This window comes from Candoia aspera, chromosome 5 (genome assembly GCF_035149785.1).
Source record: "Candoia aspera isolate rCanAsp1 chromosome 5, rCanAsp1.hap2, whole genome shotgun sequence".
In the NCBI taxonomy this organism is placed as follows: domain Eukaryota; kingdom Metazoa; phylum Chordata; class Lepidosauria; order Squamata; family Boidae; genus Candoia; species Candoia aspera.
This window is the reverse complement of record NC_086157.1, coordinates 47,673,129-47,695,606: the sequence shown is the minus strand read 5'-3', so window position 1 is coordinate 47,695,606 and position 22,478 is coordinate 47,673,129. Positions and strand designations below refer to the sequence as shown.

The window sequence follows — 22,478 nt, the reverse complement described above, 5'->3', positions numbered from 1 at the left end:
TGTTCTATAATTTGTAAACTTTTGTAAGAGTAAGTTACAAAACTAAATGAGACAAATCTAAACATAGCTCTATTTTTCAGAGGATCAGACAGCATTTGCATTTTTAGTATTTAAAACTATTTCTTGCAGTTCTGTACAGAATGCCTCTAGAGTAGATTGAAACTACTGGTGTTCACTTTGATTAAGTCAGCACATCTAATTTCTACCAAAATACCATCACTACCTATTGTACTGTTCAACTTGCACGTACACCTCTTCAGGGGAATTTCAGTCAAAAAATGAATTGGAAATACTACATAAGCAGATGTGTTTGCAATACAACTACTAGATACAATTCAGGGAGATGCATTGAATTAGTTCTCTCTTAGAGAACTTCAAATTTCATTAAACTTATTTTTTTTATGAAATTAATCTCTAAATTGTCTGTAGTAGAGTAGAGAAGGTATTCAATCGTCCTTATTCCTAGGTACAAAATATTACAGCTCTTCTCTTAGATGTTGTTCCTCAAAATGCTGTTTCCATTTTCTTATGTTATTACATGATGCTCTTTTTGAAGTACTATTTATTCAAACTAAAACAATCTACCACATCGATGAGGGACATAAGGGAAATAATGATTTCAATGTTTACTATTAAGCTATACCTACATGGCAAATAGAAGTTTTCATCTTAATTTAGCCTGAAAAGCTTGTGGTTTCAGTAAGAAGGAGGAACAAAGCCAGTAGACTGAAATCTAGCCAAGAGAGGTATCAGATGCTACTGCTACCAGCTGTCAACTGTTACAGATGTTTAAAATACATGAGTATATACAAATATGAACTTTACTACTGTTGGTTATAAGAAAGCTAGTTCAACACATGCATAGTAAGCAAACATTCTAATGTTATATACTTCAATTAATAGACTCTGAAGCAACACATCCAAATCTAATTACATTCCTTTAGATTGCATTTGATTATACATGTTTATTTAGATTTTGAGCCAGATTGACTAGAGGATTACATTTTTCCTAATTTTTAATGAATCTCCTTAACTAAGTTAACCTTTAACATGTAGGTTTGTCATTACTAGTAGCTAATTTTCCAATGTAAATTATAAAGTCTCAACTCAGTATCAACTCCTGATGACTTCACAGACATGCCTATGCAGCTTTCAAGATTACAATAAAGAAATGGTTTGTCATTGCCTTTCTATAGCATTATTTACTTGCAAGTCTCTCCTGTAGCCCTGTGACTTCCTGTATTAGGTCCAAACCTGTTAGCATTTCAAGTTAAATAAAGATTGGCTAGGTGTCAATAAAATCCTTACAAAAAATATTAACTTGTGTTCAGTTATGTTAATAACTTAGCTCTCATTTTCCTACCAGAAACATTATTCAATAAGTTCTACTAGTATAAAATGATATCATTTTAGTAACAGTGTTAATAATTTGACCAGCCATTCTAACTAATGAGTCTGCTCTTATGTCACCTGTTTTTCATTGCTATAAAGCCAACTTAAGCAAAAAGTTGTAAAAGGAATTCTTGACTGGCCACTATTATGCACACCAAAACAAAAATCCTGTTTACCTATGTCCCTGTGTATTATTAATATCTACATGCAGAGCTTGGGTGCATTATGCAGTGTCATAAATATGCTATTAATGCCTACTTTTTTAAAAAAAACTTTTCATTGTTCTATATGAGGCTATGATATACCTGAAAGCATTAAATGGACTTACGGATAATTAATAAATCCAAGTTCAGTCAATGCTTTGCTTTCACAGTTGAGACAAGTCAGCTGTTGCACAATGGTCCTTTACATGTTCCCATTTCTTTAAGAGAAGAGGTTTTACAGCTCTGCCATAACAAGAGGCCAGCTGGACATGGGGGAGTGTTTAAAACTCAGCATTGAGTCCTTCAGGACTTCTGGTGGCTGAGAGTATGGGCAGACATCATGAATTATGTTTCATCTTGTCATGTGTGCTGCAGGGCAAAATCTGTTCCTGGAAAGCCAGCTAGTTTGCTGCAACTTCTAAACTCCCCTTTGCAGTCGCAATTTACCTCCAAATTCTGGAAGGCCCTCTTCTAATTATTAAACATTAAAATGCATTTGTCATCCTTGTATCATCTTGCATCAAGCGGAGAATCTGAGAAAGTGAAGCAATTATTACAGCAATATTTAAGGTGCTATACTTCTTATCAACAAGACAATCAGACTCAGCTATTGCACTTGCAGAATTTGCCGACATAACTCAGTACATTCCTCCAACGGCATGTCTCCCTTTCAGGCTAGCATCCCTGAGTGTTGCCTTCCAGTACTCCCAAATCTGCAGTTCCTCATGTATCAGATTTCCTGCAGGAGAGGCAAGTGGCTCAGTGCTCTTAAAGGAACAGCTGGATCTAGCAAATTGTCTGCATACAAGTGGGTTGCAAACACACAGAGATAAGACAATGCTAAAACTGATAAAGGATGTGGCTTTCTACAACATTTTTATCTTCTGCCTGAACCTCCAAGAAGCTAGACTCAAAGTTTATTGGCCCCTTCTCAGTGGTTTGGCACACAAACCCATAGGCCTTTCTTTTGCATTTGCCAGCATCAGTGAAAATTCATCCTGTTTTCCATCAATCACTGCTTGTGTGGGAGGCAACCCCTGCAGCTTACGGACTATAAGAGCTCCACCTCCCCCTATTGTGGGGAGGAAGGGTATAAAGTGGAGGGGAAATGTTTGAAATACCTGATTCAGTGGAAGGGCTTTGGAGGAGGGAAGCCTATTCAGACTTCCAATATTTTATTATTATAGCTGTTCTAATAAAAGCATTTTAGACCTATATGGCACTGGTTTATTAGCCTGGTCTATCTATAGGGTTGACACCTTGTCCTCATGAACTGCAACTGTTACAAGAGACTTAGACATCCCAGACTGAACAAGATTATGAGTTTTTGGAGCAGAGAGGGCCACAGACAGACTGGGCAAAAGGAAAGCTTTACCAGCTGCATCTACTTCGGAGCTGCAAGACCTGTGGGGTAGGAGGCACCAGCAATCAGATGATGAAACTCTGTGTGAACAGCAGGAGGAAGCAGCATGGGAAGGGGGGAGAGAAGTAATTTCTCATTATACAGCTGCATTACAGGGCTTCTTGAATGTTCTAGGGAAGCTGCCAGCAGAGGATGAAAGCAGTGAATCTGCAGTTCATTCCCATGACCCTGACTTGGAGTTTTCTGGGAACATGGGAGGGGAGATTGAGGCTAATGGGGGAGGTGGTACAATAACAAAGATGACCTTGGCAGAGATGTGCTGCAGCTGTTGCCTAAATAAAAGGGGCTAAAGCATTTTTAAAGCCCAGAGCATCCAGATAACATTAGGAAGCACTCAGGCAACACCTCCCTAATTCACTGAACTATGAAAAGGAAGAGGAGGTATAGCATAATCAGACTTGCAAGATTTTGTTATTATAGCCAATCTTAATAAAAGTAGTTTTAACCTTACTGTGGAGTTGATTTCATGGTCTGGTCTACCTAGCAGGATTGACATCAGGCAGCAGGAAGAGGGAGTATTTCTTCTTCTATTACTTCATCAGGAGCTCCCCCTATTTCAGAACAAACCCTCTTAATTTTGGGCTGTATATTTCAGTAGGACAGTATTTCATCAACATTTCATCAACCATGAAATATTTAGAGTAAAGTTAAAGGTTTTTGAATGGCTTTTACAGTCTCATACATCAATGATAAATACAGAGGAGGTACATTTAGTCACACAGTACAAGTTAACATCAATAGGCACCCTTTGCAGAATACAAATAAATTTTTACAATCCATACTAAGGTATTATTTGATTAGACCAACTCATGGTTTACAAAACAGTGTGTAAGTTTCTGAGTTTTCAAGAATGTTCCATCAGGAAGTTATTAAAAATTTGGGGGGCAAGGGAGAAGAAGAACAAATATAGAAATAGGGTTCTTATCTAGGTCCAGGAAATTATAAATTCATCTTATATTAGACAAAGAAAAGCAAGGTGTTCAAATGAATGATATAATCAGATTCAGACACTCTTGGAGGAATTGGATGTTTTAGATTCATTTCAGGTGGGATTTGAGGCTGGTTTTGATACTGATTTACTTTGGTCACCTTTCTTAACTAATAAAATGCAACACTGTTGATTATCCTGCAACTCTCATTACCAGGTTAGATACTATTAACCATGGTGTCCCTCTGGAGAAGTTGTCCAGCTTAGACTCGTGTTAAAATCCTTTGCAATGGTTTCATTCATATGTGAAAGGCTGTTTCCAAAAGGTGCTGCTGAAGGAGCACTGCTCAACCTCATTGTGTTCTATTTTTTCCTCCATACTATTTAACCTCTATAGGAAATTTTTCCTTTCTTTTTTATTAATAATAAAAAATAATTAATAAAAGGAAGAGGAGGTATAGCATAATCAGACTTGCAAGATTTTGTTATTATAGCCAATCTTAATAAATGTAGTTTTAACCTTACTGTGGAGTTGATTTCATGGTCTGGCTATTATTATTTATTATGACATATAACAAACAAAGAATAAGAGATCAGTGATAGTACAATAAAGAAACTGCATATATTACAGTAATTAAAATGAACTAAACATAAGGGAGGAAAAAAGCTAAGGAAAAGGAACTATGGAAAAAAGAAAAAAAACATTATTTCTTATTGAGTTAGCTGTAATGCATCATACATAGTGCTACCCTTGACGGTAATCCAGAAACTTTAGTATAGTAGCACAAAATGTTTTAGTATCAATACTGACTAGAACTGGGCATTACAAATATAGAATATCAATTTTATATAATTTTCACTAGTTCTGACTTCATTTCAAGTTCCAATTCAAGCTGTTGGCCTTAATCTAAAAAGCCCTTTAGGGCTTGAGACCACAGTATCTGAAATAACATTTCATTCCATATGTTTTAATAATAACCTAAGACAAAGCCCTGATTCTGGACAGCTTCTTGTTTTGCAAGAACTCAGGAATAGGCCTTTTCTGTGATAGTCTTTGGTTCTACACAATTGTCTCCAGGGACAGAACTATTGCCAAATTATTTTAGAATGTATTTATTTTACTGCATATTTTAATCATTCGAACATTTTATCATGTGATTATGTAGTACTCTAAGTTGTTCTGAAAAAACTTACTTTTGAAGGGTAGGATACAAATTCTAAAAATTATACATACTTGATCTTAGCCAAAAACCCAAGAAGGAATTTGGAATATGAATTGGCCTAATGAAATTTTGCCTCAATATTTCTTTTTCTTATAGCCACTATTGCTTTTTGATAGATCAACAAAGATTTGCAGTATTGTAAAGGTTAACATATTTTTATAGTATAAATGTGTATAAGTATAAACGTATAGTATAGTATAGTGTAAGTATAGTATAAGAACTACAGACTATCAGATACAAGCAGTATCATTTTGTGAAAGTATCAACTCATGAGAAAAAGTCATGCTGAAACAACTTATTAAATAGGTCTTAAAAATAAATATCAAAGAGGCCAGATTTTAAAAAGAAATGAAAAAGGAAGAAGACTGAGAATTTATATTTAATCTTGTAAAAACAGCCATGCAGAATATAAGTACAGAAGCACCAGATAACATGTATTCAATTATGAGAAATTCTAAAAGTTTTATACCCACGTATAGCCTTTATTAGATCTCATTTCCATTTCCCACTCCTGGCTTTAATTAATGCTTTTTTTGCAAAGGTACAAGACCACATTTCTATAGTCTCAGGAGCGATTACAGGTAGAACATACCCCTCATAAATAGACATGCATTCTTTCAATTCCTAATAACTCAAGTAAGTTGGCTGGCAATCTTTGGGTACTGATCCCAAAAAGTCATAATTGAATCAGGGTACAAATATTCTGGTTTGTGATAAATATTCTTAGGAGCTGGTACTGTATGTACACTGAACAACAACAAATAGAATTCAGAATCTGTAACAAAAGTTCTTTGTACTAACATCTCTGGCTACATTTTGCAACAGAACAGAAAACAAAGACCAATAACAGCATTATTTAAGTGCATGTCTCCACAAGACAACAATTCTATAGTGGGATAACATCACAAAATAAACAAGACTGAATTAGTATGGCAAGCTTTTTTATGTTAATTTATGTGAAGTGGTTTTAATAACTTGCTCAGATAAATTAAAATTAAAGGCCATTTTACATGTCGGGACTTCATGAGTTTTCAAGAATATGTTAAGGCTGAAGTGTGTAGGAGGATGAGGCCACGCACACTGGTCTGATCTATACAACCTCACATTTCTCCTGCCCTATACCTCGTCCTTTTTGTATTAAAGTGCAACACACTTTATCTTTAAGTGTGTTGCACGTACTTCATCTTGGATAAAGCAGGGTAACCAACTTCCTCTAGCATATCAATTCAGCCTCTTTATCTGAATTTAAGTTCTAAGTTATGGGTGCTTATCAGTTACTGTGATATACAGACAAAACTTCAGCAAAGGATCGTTACCTTGTCGTGGTGCTGGAGCTTGAGCACCTCAATGATGCCATGAGCTAGACTATGAAGGGCCACCCAAGATGGGAAGGTCGTGACAGAGAGGTCAGACTAAATGCGATCCCTGGGGAAGGTAATGGCAACCTACCTCAGTATTCTTGCCGTGAAAACTAAATGGATCAGTACAACCAGAGATATGTCGGTATACCATCGGAAGATGAGACCCCCAGGTCGGAAGATGGTCAAAATGCTACTGGGGAGGAACAGAGGATGAGTTCAACTAGCCCCAGACGTGATGACGCAGCTAGCTCAAAGCCGAAAGGACGGCTAGCGGCCAACAGTGCTAGCGGTGAACGGCGAATCCGATGTTCTAAGGATCAACGCACCATTAGAACCTGGAATGTAAGATCTATGAGCCAGGGCAAATTGGATGTGGTTATTGGTGAGATGTTGTCATGAGTGCCGTTGAGCTGAAGACATCAGCGCAATGGCACACATGATAATAACAAGGAAACAGGGGAAGGGGCTCAAGATAAGTAGCCATCAACTTACAAAGACTGAAGGACAAGAGACAATGGCTAAGCGGATCGCGAGGCACACCCAAGCTGTTAGCACTAACGCAACGGAGATCGCCCAGCTGACAGCAATCACCAGAGGAATAGGGAAACCGATGATGGGCGATCCCGGAACGCCAGCGGGGCCTCGCAACCCCTCACCTACCGGCAGGACAGCGTGTTGGACAAAGGGGGGTGACGTAACCGCGAGTGAGGGGGCGCTGACCGGCGTGGGGTATTTAAACCCCGCACCGGTGCGCTCCTGTCACTCTCAGCTTTTTTCCTATACTGTATCTACACTGCGAATAAACCAGAGCCTGTTTCACGGAATCAGCGTCTGTGTATTACTCGGAGGTAGGCAGCGCATGACAGATGTCAAGATTAAAGATAGACATTTTGGGCGTCAGTGAACTGAAATGGGCCACTTCACATCAGATGACCACCAGATCTACTACTGTGGACAAGAGGACTACAGAAGAAATGGAGTACCCTTCATAATTAATAGTAAAGTAGCTAAGGCAGTGCTTGGATACAACCCAAAAAACGACAGAATGATCTCAATTTGAGTTCAGGGCAAGTCATCTAACATCACAGTGATCCAAAATACGCCCCAACCACAGATGCCAAAGAAGCTGAAGTAGAGCAGTTCTAGGAGGATCTGCAGCACCTACTGGACAACACACCTAAAAGAGATGTTATTTTCATCACAGGAGACTGGAATGCTAAGGTGGACAGTCAAATGACACCTGGAATTACAGGTAAGCATGGCCTGGGAGAACAAAACAAAGCAGGACATAGGCTGATAGAAGTTTGCCAAGACAACTCACTCTGCATAACAAACACTCTCTTCCAACAACCTAAGAGACGGCTTTATACATGGACTTCACCAGATGGACAACACCGAAATCAGATTGACTACATCCTTTGCAGCCAAAGGTGGCAGACATCTATACAGTCAATAAAAACAAGACCTGGAGCTGACTGTAGTTCCGATCACGAACTTCTTCTTGCACAATTTAGGATCAGACTAAAGAGATTAGGGAAGACCCACAGATCAGCTAGATATGAGCTCACTAATATTCCTAAGGAATATGCAGTGGAGGTGAAGAATCGATTTAAGGGACTGGACTTAGTAGATAGGGTCCCGGAAGAACTCTGGACAGAGGTTCGCAACATTGTTCAGGAGGCGGCAACAAAATACATCCCAAAGAAAAAGAAAACCAAGAAGGCAAAACGGCTGTCTGCTGAGACACTAGAAGTAGCCCAAGAAGGAAGGAAAGCAAAAGGCAACAGTGATAGGGAGAGATGTGCCCAATTAAATGCAAAATTCCAGAAGTTAGCCAGAAGAGACAAGGAATTATTTTTGAACAAGCAGTGTGCGGTAGTGGAAGAAGACAATAGAATAGGAAGGACAAGAGACCTCTTCCAGAAAATTAGAAACATCGGAGGTAAATTCCAGGCAAAAATGGGTATGATCAAAAAAAAAAGATGGCAAGGACCTAACAGAAGAAGAAGAGATCAAGAAAAGGTGGCAAGAACATACAGAAGACCTGTATAGGAAGGATAACAATATCGGGGATAGCTTTGACGATGTGGTCAGTGAGCTAGAGTCAGACATCCTGAAGAGTGAGGTTGAGTGGGCCTTAAGAAGCATTGCTAATAACAAGGCAGCAGGAGACGACAGCATCCCAGCTGAACTGTTCAAAATCTTGCAAGATGATGCTGTCAAGGTAATGCATGCTATATGCCAGCAAATTTGGAAAACACAAGAATGGCCATCAGACTGGACAAAATCAACTTATATCCCTATACCAAAAAAGGGAAACACGAAAGAATGTTCAAACTATCGAACAGTGGCACTCATTTCACATGCCAGTAAGGTAATGCTCAAGATCCTGCAAGGTAGACTTCAACAATTCATGGAGCAAGAATTGCCAGATGTACAAGCTGGGTTTAGAAAAGGCAGAGGAACTAGGGACCAAATTGCCAATATCCGCTGGATAATGGAAAAAGCCAGGGAGTTTCAGAAAAACATCTAGTTCTGTTTTATTGACTATTCTAAAGCCTTTGACTGTGTGGACCATAACGAACTGTGGCAAGTTCTTAGTGGTATGGGGATACCAAGTCATCTTGTCTGCCTCCTGAAGAATTTGTATAACGACCAAGTAGCAACAGTAAGAACAGACCACGGAACAACGGACTGGTTTAAGATTGGGAAAGGAGTACGGCAGGGCTGTATACTCTCACCCTACCTATTCAACTTGTACGGAGAACACATCATGCGACATGCTGGGCTTGAGGAATCCAAGGCTGGAGTTAAAATCACTGGAAGAAACATTAACAATCTCAGATATGCAGATGATACCACTTTGATGGCTGAAAGCGAAGAGGAACTGAGGAGCCTTATGGTGAAGGTGAAAGAAGAAAGTGCAAAAGCTGGTTTGCAGCTAAACCTCAAAAAAACCAAGATTAGGGCAACCAGCTTGATTGAGAACTGGCAAATAGAGGGAGAAAATGTAGAAGCAGTGAAAGACTTTGTATTTCTAGGTGCAAAGATTACTGCAGATGCTGACTGCAGTCAGGAAATCAGAAGACGCTTAATCCTTGGGAGAAGAGCAATGACAAATCTCGATAAAATAGTTAAGAGCAGAGACATCACACTGACAACAAAGGTCCGCATAATTAAAGCAATGGTGTTCCCCATAGTAACATATGGCTGCGAGAGCTGGACCATAAGGAAGGCTGAGAGAAGGAAGATAGATGCTTTGGAACTGTGGTGTTGGGGGAACATTCTGAGAGTGCCTTGGACTGCAAGAAGATTAAACCAGTCCATCCTCGAGGAAATAAAGCCAGACTGCTCACTTGAGGGAATGATATTAAAGGCAAAACTGAAATACTTTGGCCACATAATGAGAAGACAGGACACCCTGGAGATGATGCTGATGCTAGGGAGAGTGGAGGGCAAAAGGAAGAGGGGCTGACCAAGGGCAAGGTGGATGGATGATATTCTAGAGGTGACGGACTTGTCCCTGGGGGAGCTGGGGGTGTTGACGACCGACAGGAAGCTCTGGCGTGGACTGGTCCATGAAGTCTCGAAGAGTCAGAAGCAACTAAACGAATAAACAACAACAACAAACAGAGAAAATGTGTGGGAAGGAAGTATGGCCTTTTATGTACTTCCTTGATTCTTGCTTTTCTGAACTGATAAAATAAAAAAGCTGCATGAGCAACTGGAATCAGAAAATAGTCTGTCTCAAACACTCTTTGGATTGATGTACTAATAAGTATTGTCTTGTTGCAAATACTTCTTTTCTGGGTAGGGTGCTAAAAAAAATTGCTCTATATCTCTGGGCGTTATTTGATTAAACTCAATTATTACTATTACAAACTAGTTTTAGCACAGAAGCTGTATAAGTTTCATGACCAATAATCTGTACAAGGAAGGGAAGAAAAGGGGATCCTATTAACTGGTCTGGATTTTTGTAGTGGTTTTCAGTTATATCTACCATTATATCTTTCTAGACAGACACTCTGAATTTGGGGATGAGATCCCTTAAAATAATAGAATTTGTTCTTTTTTTACCTTGGAAAAAAAGGCAAGCAAAGGAAAAACTCCTAAAGGCATAAAATTATGCAGGGAAGACAAACTAGGTTTATCCCTCACACATATAATACTAGAATTGGGGTCAGCTGCAGCTAAATACATGGAGGTACAGCAATAGTAAATGGAAGTATATCTTTATACATTGAATACTGTAATTAGATGTGATTATGATGAGTAACTTAGATCTTGTTAAAAGAAGACTAGACAAATATATGGAGGAAATGGTATATAAGTTTGACTACCACCCAGACTGAAGATACACTGCCTGAAATTCCAGTTGCTGGGGAGCAAGAAAACTATTGCCTTCATATATTGCTTAGAACATCCTGGATGCATCTGGCTAGCCACTATGTAACACAGAATGCTGGACTCACAAGTCTCTGGCCTGATCTATCACAGTTCCTCTTATATTCTTATGAATAAGATCATAACCATATTTGAGATGCTACTGAAAAAGGCCTCATTCAAGATGGTACTGAAGAATTTCTGCTTAGTCCTACAGCACCAATGTTATGACACCTTCATGCTTCCATCTCATGTTCTAATGTTTTTTCAAAGGTAAGAGAGAGGTTAGTAAGTATTTAGATATATTATCCTTCTTCCCCCCACCCCAATAAAAAAACTCACATACCCTACTCTTTAACTTTGATATTATTCAGGTTAAGAAATAAGAGATGCTGATTTGTTACTGATTGAAATGTTCTGCCAGGTAACAACTAAATCACTGAAGGCCCATTGCCACAGAGTACCTTTCATCCATTAGGTATCCAGACAGTCCTTACAGATGAAATACAGCTCAGTACCTGCTTTTCAAGTCTAATACTGATCATGACCTTAATGATTGGGGAATATCTTGTATAACAGTTTGCACCAAAATCTTACTCTGGGTATTTCCACCAAAATGAAGCAATTAATGCAGCAATTATTTTAACAAATACTGTATAGGAATGTGTGGATGATATTCCGTCAGATCACATTCGTATGTTAAAAGCATATCTATACCAGGAAATCAGAGATATTTCTTTTATGCTTGTTTAACCAGACTATTAAGCATCAAATATAAGTCTAGAAGTTGATCATTTATCTACCTTTTAGATATGAGAAAAGAAACGGGCAACTATTGCTCTAGGTAAATAAATATACCACTGCTTTCCCTCTTCAGGCCAGAGTTAAAATGGAAGCATGAGGGCTAGCCTTTGCAGCTAAGGAACAATGCAGAAATACAGAAGAACCTGTCCCCAGGTTCTGAAACACTGGGAAGTGGTATCTTTTGCTCTTCCCTCAAGTCCTGCTGTGTTGCATCATTGGGGTAGGGTTGTGGTATTCCTAGAAGAGATGAGTGAAGAATGTTGGGAGTGTATGTCAAGAGTATATAATACCATTAGGGTCACCAGTGGCATGAACATCATCCCAGCTGCCCAGCTAAAAGCAATCAGGCACCTATATTGGGGAACAGCAATATAGGAAGATGATGAAGATGGAATATCAATTATAATAACAACCACAAAGGCATCATTTCATACCATGCGGGAGAAAGCAATGGTAAATGGCTACTGTATTTTAACAAGAAAACCACATAGATAAAATATATATGTATAAAATGATGACAATATATTTTGGATGTCGGATTAAATAGTATTCAGCATGCTACTGAGGAAGAACTGAGGATCTTTTGGAGTATCAATGGTATTTATGATGTGGCTAGATGCCTTTGAAATGTCCAGATGTTGATACTGTCAAGCAGTGAAATAAATCTGAAACTGCAGAGACAGAATTACAGTGGGAACATGGAACATAAGAAAGATGAACATGTGAAAACTCAACACGTGAATCAACTACATATTGACATTTTAGGCATCACCAAATTGAAATTGACTGGTAATAGACACTTTCAGCCAGAAGATCATACTGTTTATTACTTAGACATGATTTTAAAAAGAAGGAACAGTGTTGCTTTCATAGTTAGGAAGGATATAGCAAGGACAGTACTTGGCTACAAATCAATAGTAGAAATTTGACTTTATGGACAATCCTTGGATATGACAGTTATCCAAGTTTATGCTCCAAACACTGATGCAGAAGAACAGAAAGTTGACCAGTTTTATGACCAAGGTCAATGTCCTAACAGTGAGACACACACTGAGACGAGGAGTAGTTCTCTAGTGTTTATTACTGCTACATAAACAGAATCCTAACAAACTGAATAAGCGTGGGAAAAACCCAGACATATAAACCCCAAAAGCTAAGGCGGGCCTGATCTGTGTCTCTTTGAATGGCTGCTTAATTCCTCAGTACTACGCATGCGTTTTCCCCCCTGGATAGAGGCCCCCTCCTGCTCACCATCATTACTCATGACATCCAATCTGAAATTGACAAAACATCCAAGCAAGATGTGCTGATTGTGATCAGAGACTGGAATGCCAAACTTGGAAATATGAAGGATGAAAACACAGTTGGACTGTGTGGCCTAGGAAATCAGAATGGAGCAGGAGAACAACTGATCAATTTCTGCCAATCCATTTCTTCATTGCTAATGCAGTCATCCAACAACCAAAATGATACTTTCATATACAGCCATCACTAGATGGTGTACACGGACATCAAATAAACTATTACTGGTTCAAGAAGGTGGAACAGCTCAGTTATAAGCACAAAGACATGGCCAAGGACTGACTGTGGAACTGATCATGAACTGCTCATCTGCAAATTTTGAGTCAAGCTACAGTGGAAGAAGAAATGCAGCCAGTTTCCGCTGTATGATCTTAAACAAATACCTGCCATTTTCAAAGAGAACATCAAGAATCACTTTACAGTTCTGAAACTCATTGACAGGGAACCTGAGAAACTGTGGAATGAAACCAAAGTAGTTGTTAAAAAGGAATATGAAAAGAGATTGCCAAAGATCAAGAAACAGAAGAAAGCAAACTGGATGCCAGTAGAAATTGGCAAGAACTGAACCCAAGAAAGCCAAAAATCTCAGGAAGGAACTTGCAAAGAATTTCAGACAGTTGTTAGAAGAGACAAAAAACAGTATTATATTGACATCTGTAAAGTGATTGAAGGTGGAAGCAGACACAAAAAAATAATAGTCTTCCAAAAGATCTCTGAACTTGGAACTTGGTTGAGGTTCCAACCTCAAATTATACTAAAGGACCCTATAGAGCAGATAATAACTGATTCAAAGAATATCAAAGAATATCAAACAAAGATGGAAGGAGTATACTGAAATTCTGTACAACAGAAATGTCAGCATCCAAGATGGCTTAGAAGATATCCCTTACTTGCAAAAACCTCTAGTACTAAAAGATGAAGTCAGAGTAGCACTCTGGTCATTACCAAGTCAGAAAGCTGCAGGAATTGATGGAATATCTACAGAAATATGGCAATGAACATAAGAAAAATTTGTACATGTTCTAACCAAACTATGCCAGCCAATCTGGAGAATGACATAGTAGCTAACAGATTGGAAGAGGTTGATCTACATACCAATACTAAAGAAAGGAGACTTAACAATGTGAAAATGATTCACATTGCTAGCAAATTATGCTTACAATAATCCAATACAGTCTGTAGATGGAAAGGGAAATGCCAGATGTTCAAACTGGTTTTAGAAAAGGCTAAGGAATCGCAGACATTACTGCTGATGCATGCTGGATAATTGAGAAAGCCGAACAATACCCCCACCACCACCCAGTCAGTGCGTGCTTTATTTGTTGGCCTTTGATTGTGCTGTCAATGACAAGCTATGGAATGTGCTTAGAAAAATGGGACGTTCAGAAAATCTCATTGTTTTCATGCAAAATCTATAAATACTTCAGGAAGCCACCATGTGGATGGAACATGGTGAAACAGACCAGCTCCAGGTCAGCAAAGGAGTGAGAAAAGGCTCACATGAATATATATTGAGAAAGGTGAATTAGAAGAAGATGGGCATGGTTTTAAAATGGGAGAAAGAAACATTAGTAACCTGCGCAATACTGATGACACTACTCTAATAGTTGAAAATGCAAAGGATCTGAGAGCTCCAGTAATGAAAGTCAAAGACTCCAGTGAAAAATGGGACTAAAATTAAATATAAAGAAGACCAAACTAATGATGACAGGTGCAACAACCAGCCTTAGAATTGATAGTGAAGATACCAAGGTAGACACCATAAATTTAGGAAATTCTGCTGCCAATTCAGCAATATATTTTTTAATATTCTTCCTTTCAAGAAATAAATCTTACTGGGATAGTGAAAGGTAAGATCAACAATCATTTGTAGAATTACATTAAACAATGTTTTAAAACAAAAATAACTGAAACTTTTTTTCTTTAGGTTCATAGTATAGTAGTTTACCTGGTATATAGCAGTGATGACATCATGTAAATACCCCCTACTGGAGTAGATGCAGCTCTGCCTTCCTAGGATTGAGTTTAAGCATGAATTTTTTTAGGCTTAAATTTTAAAACAATTTTTAGGAAGTATAAAATTGTTCAGATCCTTTCTGAGTTAGATTCCAGCTATGCAGGCCCTGCTTAGCTGAGTGAGGTACAGTCTGGCCTGATTATTTGGGAGGAGTTTGAGCCTGTAAATCTTGGGGAAGTAGCAGAGCCACTTGTTTATTAGATCCACATTCCTCTTGGTTGGTCAAAGACTCCAGAGAAATGACACATGGTTGGGTCCAGGCAGTGGTGAATTCATCCTTGAGTGAGGGGTGATCCTGCCAACCTTGAAGGAGACAATGATACAGCCCCTACTTAGAAAACCATCACTAGATCCAACAGCATTGGATAATTTCTGAACAGCCTCCAAGTGGTTATGGAAAAGATGGTTGGAATACAGCTTCAAAGACGCCTGGAGGAAATGGATTATACAGCTCTCTTTCATTTAGGTTTCACGCCTGGTTAAAGTAGACACAAAGCATTGATCCCACCTGGGAAGTACCTCTGATAGAACTGGGATGGGGGAAATACATCCATTCTCACTGCCCTTGAGCTATTAGCAGCTTTCAATACCATCAATCATGGTATACTTCTGGACCAACTCCAAGGGCTGTGTGGTAGCAACCCTTTTGCAGTAGTTGTCCTCCTTCCTCTGGGGTGGTTCCAGTTGGTGTTGGTAGGGGGAGATCTAGCTCAAAGTCCCTGTCTATGGGGTGCCTCAGATGCTTTCCTCCCGCCTGGATCTATTATTTTCACTGTGATGTTTGTAATTCTATATAAACTACCAAAAGTTGCTTGGCAAATGGGTGTCCTTAAAACCAAATAAACAAATACTGTAATATAATATTAAATAAATAAAGTGGACTTCAAACATTATAGAAGATACCCTATATATTAAGTCAAGGGTCATTTTTATGGTTTTCAAAGATGATTAACAGATATTTCATGGTCAGTTGATAGATATATTAAAAATATTGTCAGATTCTTATTTCCAGACTGTTAAGTTTGAATTATTAAAAACCTTAAAGTTTTCTGCCTTCTCACCCCGCCTACTTATCCAGCTGCCTAGTCTTTTCCCATGCATTAACAGAACTAATAGTCACACTGAGTTTCTGCTTTCAACACCATCAACTGAGATATCCTAACATATCTAGAGCCACAAATTTTTCCATAATAATGCCAATTCATAAAAGTTAAATTATCTTCCTAGGATAACCTATATTTTTAGCCAACATTTCTAACCACTGATTGCCATCGTAGACACACTTCTTTAGAATTAATTCCATCATCTTAGAATGGGAGAATGTACTGAGATTTCATAGCATTAAACTGCATATAAAAACTTAAGTGTGGTATAGCACAGATATTTTAACTGATAAGTAGTAAAAACTAAGAATAGAACTAGCAGTGATCTTAACAACAGTATATATGAAACACAACATAACATTAATGGTTTAAGAAAGTTTTTAATATAAGACTGAGCAAAGAATTATCCTAAATATTTTGCTTAAATTGAATAATTCTTAATGTTAATTCAAAGACATACTTATCAAGAAATCTTGCATACTTCGATTAAATGCATAATACTGTGCATAATCTCATTAAACAGAATTTATTAAATAAAAATATCCAGAATTAAGCTATACTTATTATATAAAATCCTAATTTAAAAATAAAATGTTAGCCATAAAATTAATACAAAAATTGTCCCAGATAGATCAAATGCCTTGTATTAAATTGCAGATAAAATACTTTAACATAGTTGTTGATCATAAGAAAACTTCAAAATTTCTGTTACAAGTTTGGCATATGGAAGATGATATGGTTCATGTAAAAGGCCTTAACCATTATAAACATAATTCAATACTTCTTCCCTTTTTAAAGAAACCAACAAAAATGTATTTTGAAATACTGAAATGATCAGTAATTAAATATTACATCAATAACTAGAGAAGACAGTTTCACGTTTATTCTTACATCTACAGGAAATCTATGTTTACCTTTCAAAGTACCTCTTCCATCCTATCTTTAGAATATGACACATTTTAAGAATTGAATAATAGCAGAAAAATCAGAACTTCCTCAAAAATAAATTAGCGATTCAGTAACTCTCTGGAACTGACTCTAATCTGAAAAGTTGATATGAAATCACCACAGATTTTCTTTTTAAATATTTCAACATAGCACTTAAGAAATAATGTGAATCTGAAATTTAATATTAAGTGCAGTCTGCCCAAAATTCCACACGATTGTTTCACTGATTTCAATGAACTTTAATTTGTAATGTTGGAGTTTAGACTGATTCCACTAAATTGTGTTTAAGAACACAATTAAATTCCTGAAGATAGTATCCAGAACTGCTACAACCAGTTATCTTACTAATCAAATAGCTAATTAAAGCTGCTGGTTAAGTACCTGAGGTGGGAGTTCTTGTTTCAAATCTGAATGTATAATTGGAATAAATTAGTATCTCAACTACATCATGGAGATGGAAGCAGTGATCTACAATATTGTTTTAGGGATAAAACTAGTATATGCGAAAAACTTTAATCCATATGCATAAATACAAATATTAGTTACAGAATAACTCTTTATAAAACTAGTACTGAGCACTGAAATTTATACCCCAAATAACAGGAAATTTAACTATAGAATTTATCTGGGCAATTCTATTCATATTTAAGTCCCATTAAGTTCATATAGGATTATGCTATCTCTCTAATATACCTAGAACTTACGATAGTTTGGCATATTCTTAGTGCTGTGATTCCAAATCAAAATCCTGCCAAGAACTGTTCCACATTCAAAGCCATGGGAACAAGTTTAGATTATCTTTTTCTTCCTTATCACAGTAAAACCATTTCATGAGAAACTGTATTTAAAAATTGGCCCCATTTTCTAAGCAAAAAGGACAGGAATAAGATGGTAGGGGAAAGAAGATAAATAGATTGCATTGACTATATTTTCTTCTTCCCAAGGGATCTTACATAACCCATCACTGATTTTATTTCAACTGCCTCATTTGGTGGCAAACTTGGACATTAGCCAATAGCTACCATGCGTGTGTGTGTGTTGCACTCTAATATACAGATAGAAAAAAGAGACATGTCCTGAGATACTTGGTGTGAGAGGGCAAATGTGAGAAATTTTGAAAATTAGTATTCGATTTAGGTATTCTTTTTCTGCTTCATTACCTTCAGATTTAATTTGCACTATCTCTGTCAAGTAATTAAATGCTTGTTTTTAAGCTACTTTTGGTTTTAATAGATTAAATTATTGATTATAATATTTTAGACATGGTTGCATAGGTTAAAAATGCTTAGCTGAGAGAAGGGATTCTTTTAACTAAAAATAACAAATAACTAATATATTAAGCCTAGGAATGTACATATATTGCATTGTAAAATTCAGCTCTTTTCACAAGAAATGGCTCTACAGGCAAAGCAAAATTTAATCCTAAGAGCAGAACTAATAAATAGATATTTTGGTTCAAAGGTATTAATGGACTACAGTGAGGAGGGTATGAAAACTGTACTTCAGAGCAAAATCAAGTGACGGCACCAGGAGGGGAATCCCTGAACCTATGTTTCTAAAGAAAATCCAAGCTTCACCCTAGGGTGTTTCTAGGGTTTTACCATCACATCTAGCTGTCAGTGATCTAAAGCTATATACATCTTTTCCTTCACTGCAGCACCATCAACCTTATGAACATTTCCTCCCATGAATGAATATTCCCACAGGGATTGTTGAGCCTTATGTGGCAAGAATCTAGAGCAAATAAGAGAAAGTATAACAGAAAATAAATTTGATGATGCACATCTTGCAGCCCAAATTACAGTTTTAATGAACACTGTGGGCAAGGAAACACAAAAAAATATTTTAAGTCTGCAGGATCTCTGAATGCATTAAATTACTCATTCCTAACTCATGGTAGGAGGCAGGGGTTTGAAACACACAAAACCTCAGGGAGAAGACACATATGACATACCATAAGAATATTAATAAGCGACGAGTAGCTAGGAAGGAAGAAAGGCTGTCCTGGTTTTAGATTAAAAATCGAACTCAATGTCAAGCAGGCTGGCAGTCAGAAGAGATTCATTGCAATGTGAACGCGGTCACTTCCTAAATCCTCAGGACCACTTATTCCCAGATGCAAGATTTGGTCAGCTCTGACATTCGCCTATGTTGGGGACTCTTGCTGGGGGGTGGGCGGGGGCGGCGGCTGTGATAACCTCGGGGAGAAGCCCCACCGAAGCCAGACAAATACCTGAGGAAAATCCTTGTGGGAAAAGACGGCAAGATGAGGGGTCGCAAAACAGGCTTGAGCTACGGAGGGGAGGCGGCAAGGCGAGGGGGGAGGCGGGGAGCAACAGCCGCGGCTGGTAGATGAGAGCATGCGTGTGCGAGGCGGGGGGGAGCCGCGCCGAAGAAGTAGGCGGCATCTTCAAGGGCGACAGCGCTGGTACGAGGGTGGTGGGAGGCGGGTGTAGGTGGGATTTAAAAGGGGGGCGGTTACGGGAAGCGGAGGAGGGGGGAAAGGATGACAGCAAAGGGGCGAAGGTTGGAGCGAGAGTGCAATGACAGGAGGCTGGCCGACAGACGGGAGCAAGTCAACGCCCCCATACCCTGATTCCGACGACTCACCGGGCCTGGCATCGATCCTCGCTGCTCTTCCTGCCACGGCCGCCGCCACCTCCCCTACTCCTCCTGCCACCGCCGCCGCCTCTGCTGATTTCGTTATGTTCACCCGCGACAATCCCACCAGCGCCTGCCTCCCGGTCTCGCTTTCTCCGCCTCACCGATCCCGGGTCCAGCCTCGCCCAGACCCGCTGCCGCTTGCAACGCTTTGAGGGAGGTGTTGCTGAGTTGGGTGACTTGTTGTTTGGTTGTTGTTTTTTTGGTCACTGACACGGGCCCTCACCAATTGGAAACAAGCGCAGGGAAGAAGAGGCCACGCCTTTGTCGAAAGGGAGCCAATAGGAACATGCATTCCCCCTGCGGCATGGTGGGGCCGAAGATGGGCGGGCATTACCTGCGCCCCCGCGTCTCCATCCAGTCCTCCTGCTTGTACGCGGATTTAGGCCCGCCCACCGCGCTAAATGCGCGGGCTCGGTTGGCTTCCCGGCTCCCAAACGCCGAAGGGGGCTGGCGGGGAGAAGCGGGGGTTGGCGGCGGCGGCAGCGGCGGCTGGAACTTGGACGAGATTGGGAAGGGTAGTGGCAGAAAGTCATGACTGGGAAGTTGTAGCTGGTATTGATGGGGAAGTGTGAATGGATCCTCAGGCGTAAGGGACCTGCTCTATTAGCGATGGCTGCTGTCATGACGAAGCAACAGCTATAATACGGGCGGCAACGAAGGGTGTAGACTAATACGGTTTTGGAACCGCCTAGCCATTTCTGTCTTCAGCCATATGAGAAATACAGATATAACTGATTAGAGATATGGATATAATTATTTCAGTATGTCTTACAAAACACTCTTTTTTTCCCCTTTTCTGTGCGTTCATGCTCTGAAGGAATAGAGCCAAAATAAGAGGCTTATATCCCTACTTTGACTAAATAATGGCACGACATACTCTGAAAACATTTTTTTTCTGCAGTGTCCTCATGTAATTTCTCTCATCCCTAGGCCATGAGTGAGACAGGCTTAAGTAGACCCTAGCAACACCCAAAGCCACATACAGCCTCTGAAGGACCTCCAAAAATCATTAACAAATTATAATGTTAAAGAAGAAGGTTATTAAATATATCAATAGACTGAAATATTAAATATATTGAATTTTAGTTAAAGGTAAATGAATGAAATTTAGGTTTTGTCCAAGCCCAGCCTTGGTATGTCATCTAAAGGTCAAGTGTGACCTTCCAACCAGGAAAAAAAAAGTGGCACCTTTGTTGTATATACCTGTGCTTCCCTTGATCATTCTTTTCGTATATTTACTGAACTGAACTACAGTGATGTTGGTGCTCCCAGCCTCCCTCTCTTCTTTTAAAATGCAGTTTACATTGGCCACTTTTCAGTCCTCTTGTAAGTAGGCAGTTTTAGGAACAGCTTACATATTTTTGTTAATAGCCTAGCAATTTCGCATTTCCTCATAGCAGAAGGACATTAGTTAAAGAATGGGTCTCTTCTAAGAATGCCATTATACTCCATAATAGCAAAGGAGCTATTACACTAGGAGGAGGATGCCTTTGTCACATCCTAGAAGGCCTTGTGGGAACCACAATTATACATTATAACAAAATAATGTTCATTCAGTATTAGAATTCAATAGTTGTGGTTTGTAAACTATTAGGGGTATTTTGGTTTAATGTGTAAGCCCAACCAATGGTGGCTAATTCAGTAAAACCCAGTTAAACCAGAGCCTTCCATGTCTTTGTCAAGTGCTCTCAGCTAAGGTAAAGGTAAAGGTTTCCCTTAACATAAAGTCCAGTCGTGTCTGACTCTAGGGGGCGGTGCTCATCTCCGTTTCTAAGCCTTAGAGCCGGCGTTGTCCGGAGACACTTCCGGGTCATGTGGCCAGCATAACGACACGGAACGCCGTTACCTTCCCGCCGAAGCGGTACCTATTGATCTACTCACATTTGCATGTTTTCGAACTGCTAGGTGAGCAGGAGCTGGGACTAGCAACGGGAGCTCACCCCGCCGTGCGGTTTCGAACCGCCAACCTTCCGATCGGCAGCTCAGCGGTTTAACCCGCAGCGCCACCGCGTCCCTCAGCTACTTCACCCTAAAACAAACAAATGAACAAACACTACCTTATTCTCTGAGAGCCAGAAAATGATTATACATATCTGTAGATTCAGCAGGAAAACGGCTACCCAAGTGACACTATGCAATACTCTATAAAACCCAAATGACTACTTACTATTTACATTGTTTATTCATTTGTTACAATAGTTTATACTTGGAAAATGGAGTTAACAAAAACTTCATCAGGAAGGTTATTTTCTTGGCATCTTTGTATAATTCACATACTTGTTTAATTCATCTGTCTGCTTAATTGTTTGCATGTCACAAAGGTCAAGACATTCTGGGATTATGTTTATGCTTGTAGCATTTAATAAACTCTCTAGATACCAATCGAAGCGAAAATTTGTAGCTCAGGGTTGAACTGTGGAGTCCTTGGTGCTCTTAGCCGTCTTGTTTTCTTGCAGATGTTTCATTGCCAGGCTAGGCAACATCTTCACACTGAAGTTGTTGCCTAGTCTGGCAATGAAACGTTTGCAAGAAAACAACAAGGCTCAGAGAGCACCAAGGACTCTACAACTCTATAGATATTGTAAAAAAAATTAACCACAGATGCTTTCTTAAATTCTGTAACTTAAATTATACAGTTTATCAAAAAATCAGGCCAGTACATATTGTTAAAACTGATACATGGCTAATAATCAGAACTCTCTGTGTCATTGGATTATAGAATGGGTT

General features: G+C 39.0%; 1 protein-coding gene across 2 annotated transcripts in view; it reads right to left on the bottom strand.

Moving 5' to 3' along the window:
* CDKL5 (cyclin dependent kinase like 5) overlaps positions 1-19,932 on the bottom strand; it is an 80,599-nt gene extending 60,667 nt beyond the window's left edge. For both annotated transcript variants that reach the window (XM_063305144.1, XM_063305145.1), the window contains exon 1: positions 19,698-19,932. The gene's annotated coding sequence lies outside the window, so the exon portion shown is untranslated. The remainder of the gene's footprint in view (positions 1-19,697) is intronic.
* Positions 19,933-22,478: the final 2,546 nt, after the last annotated feature.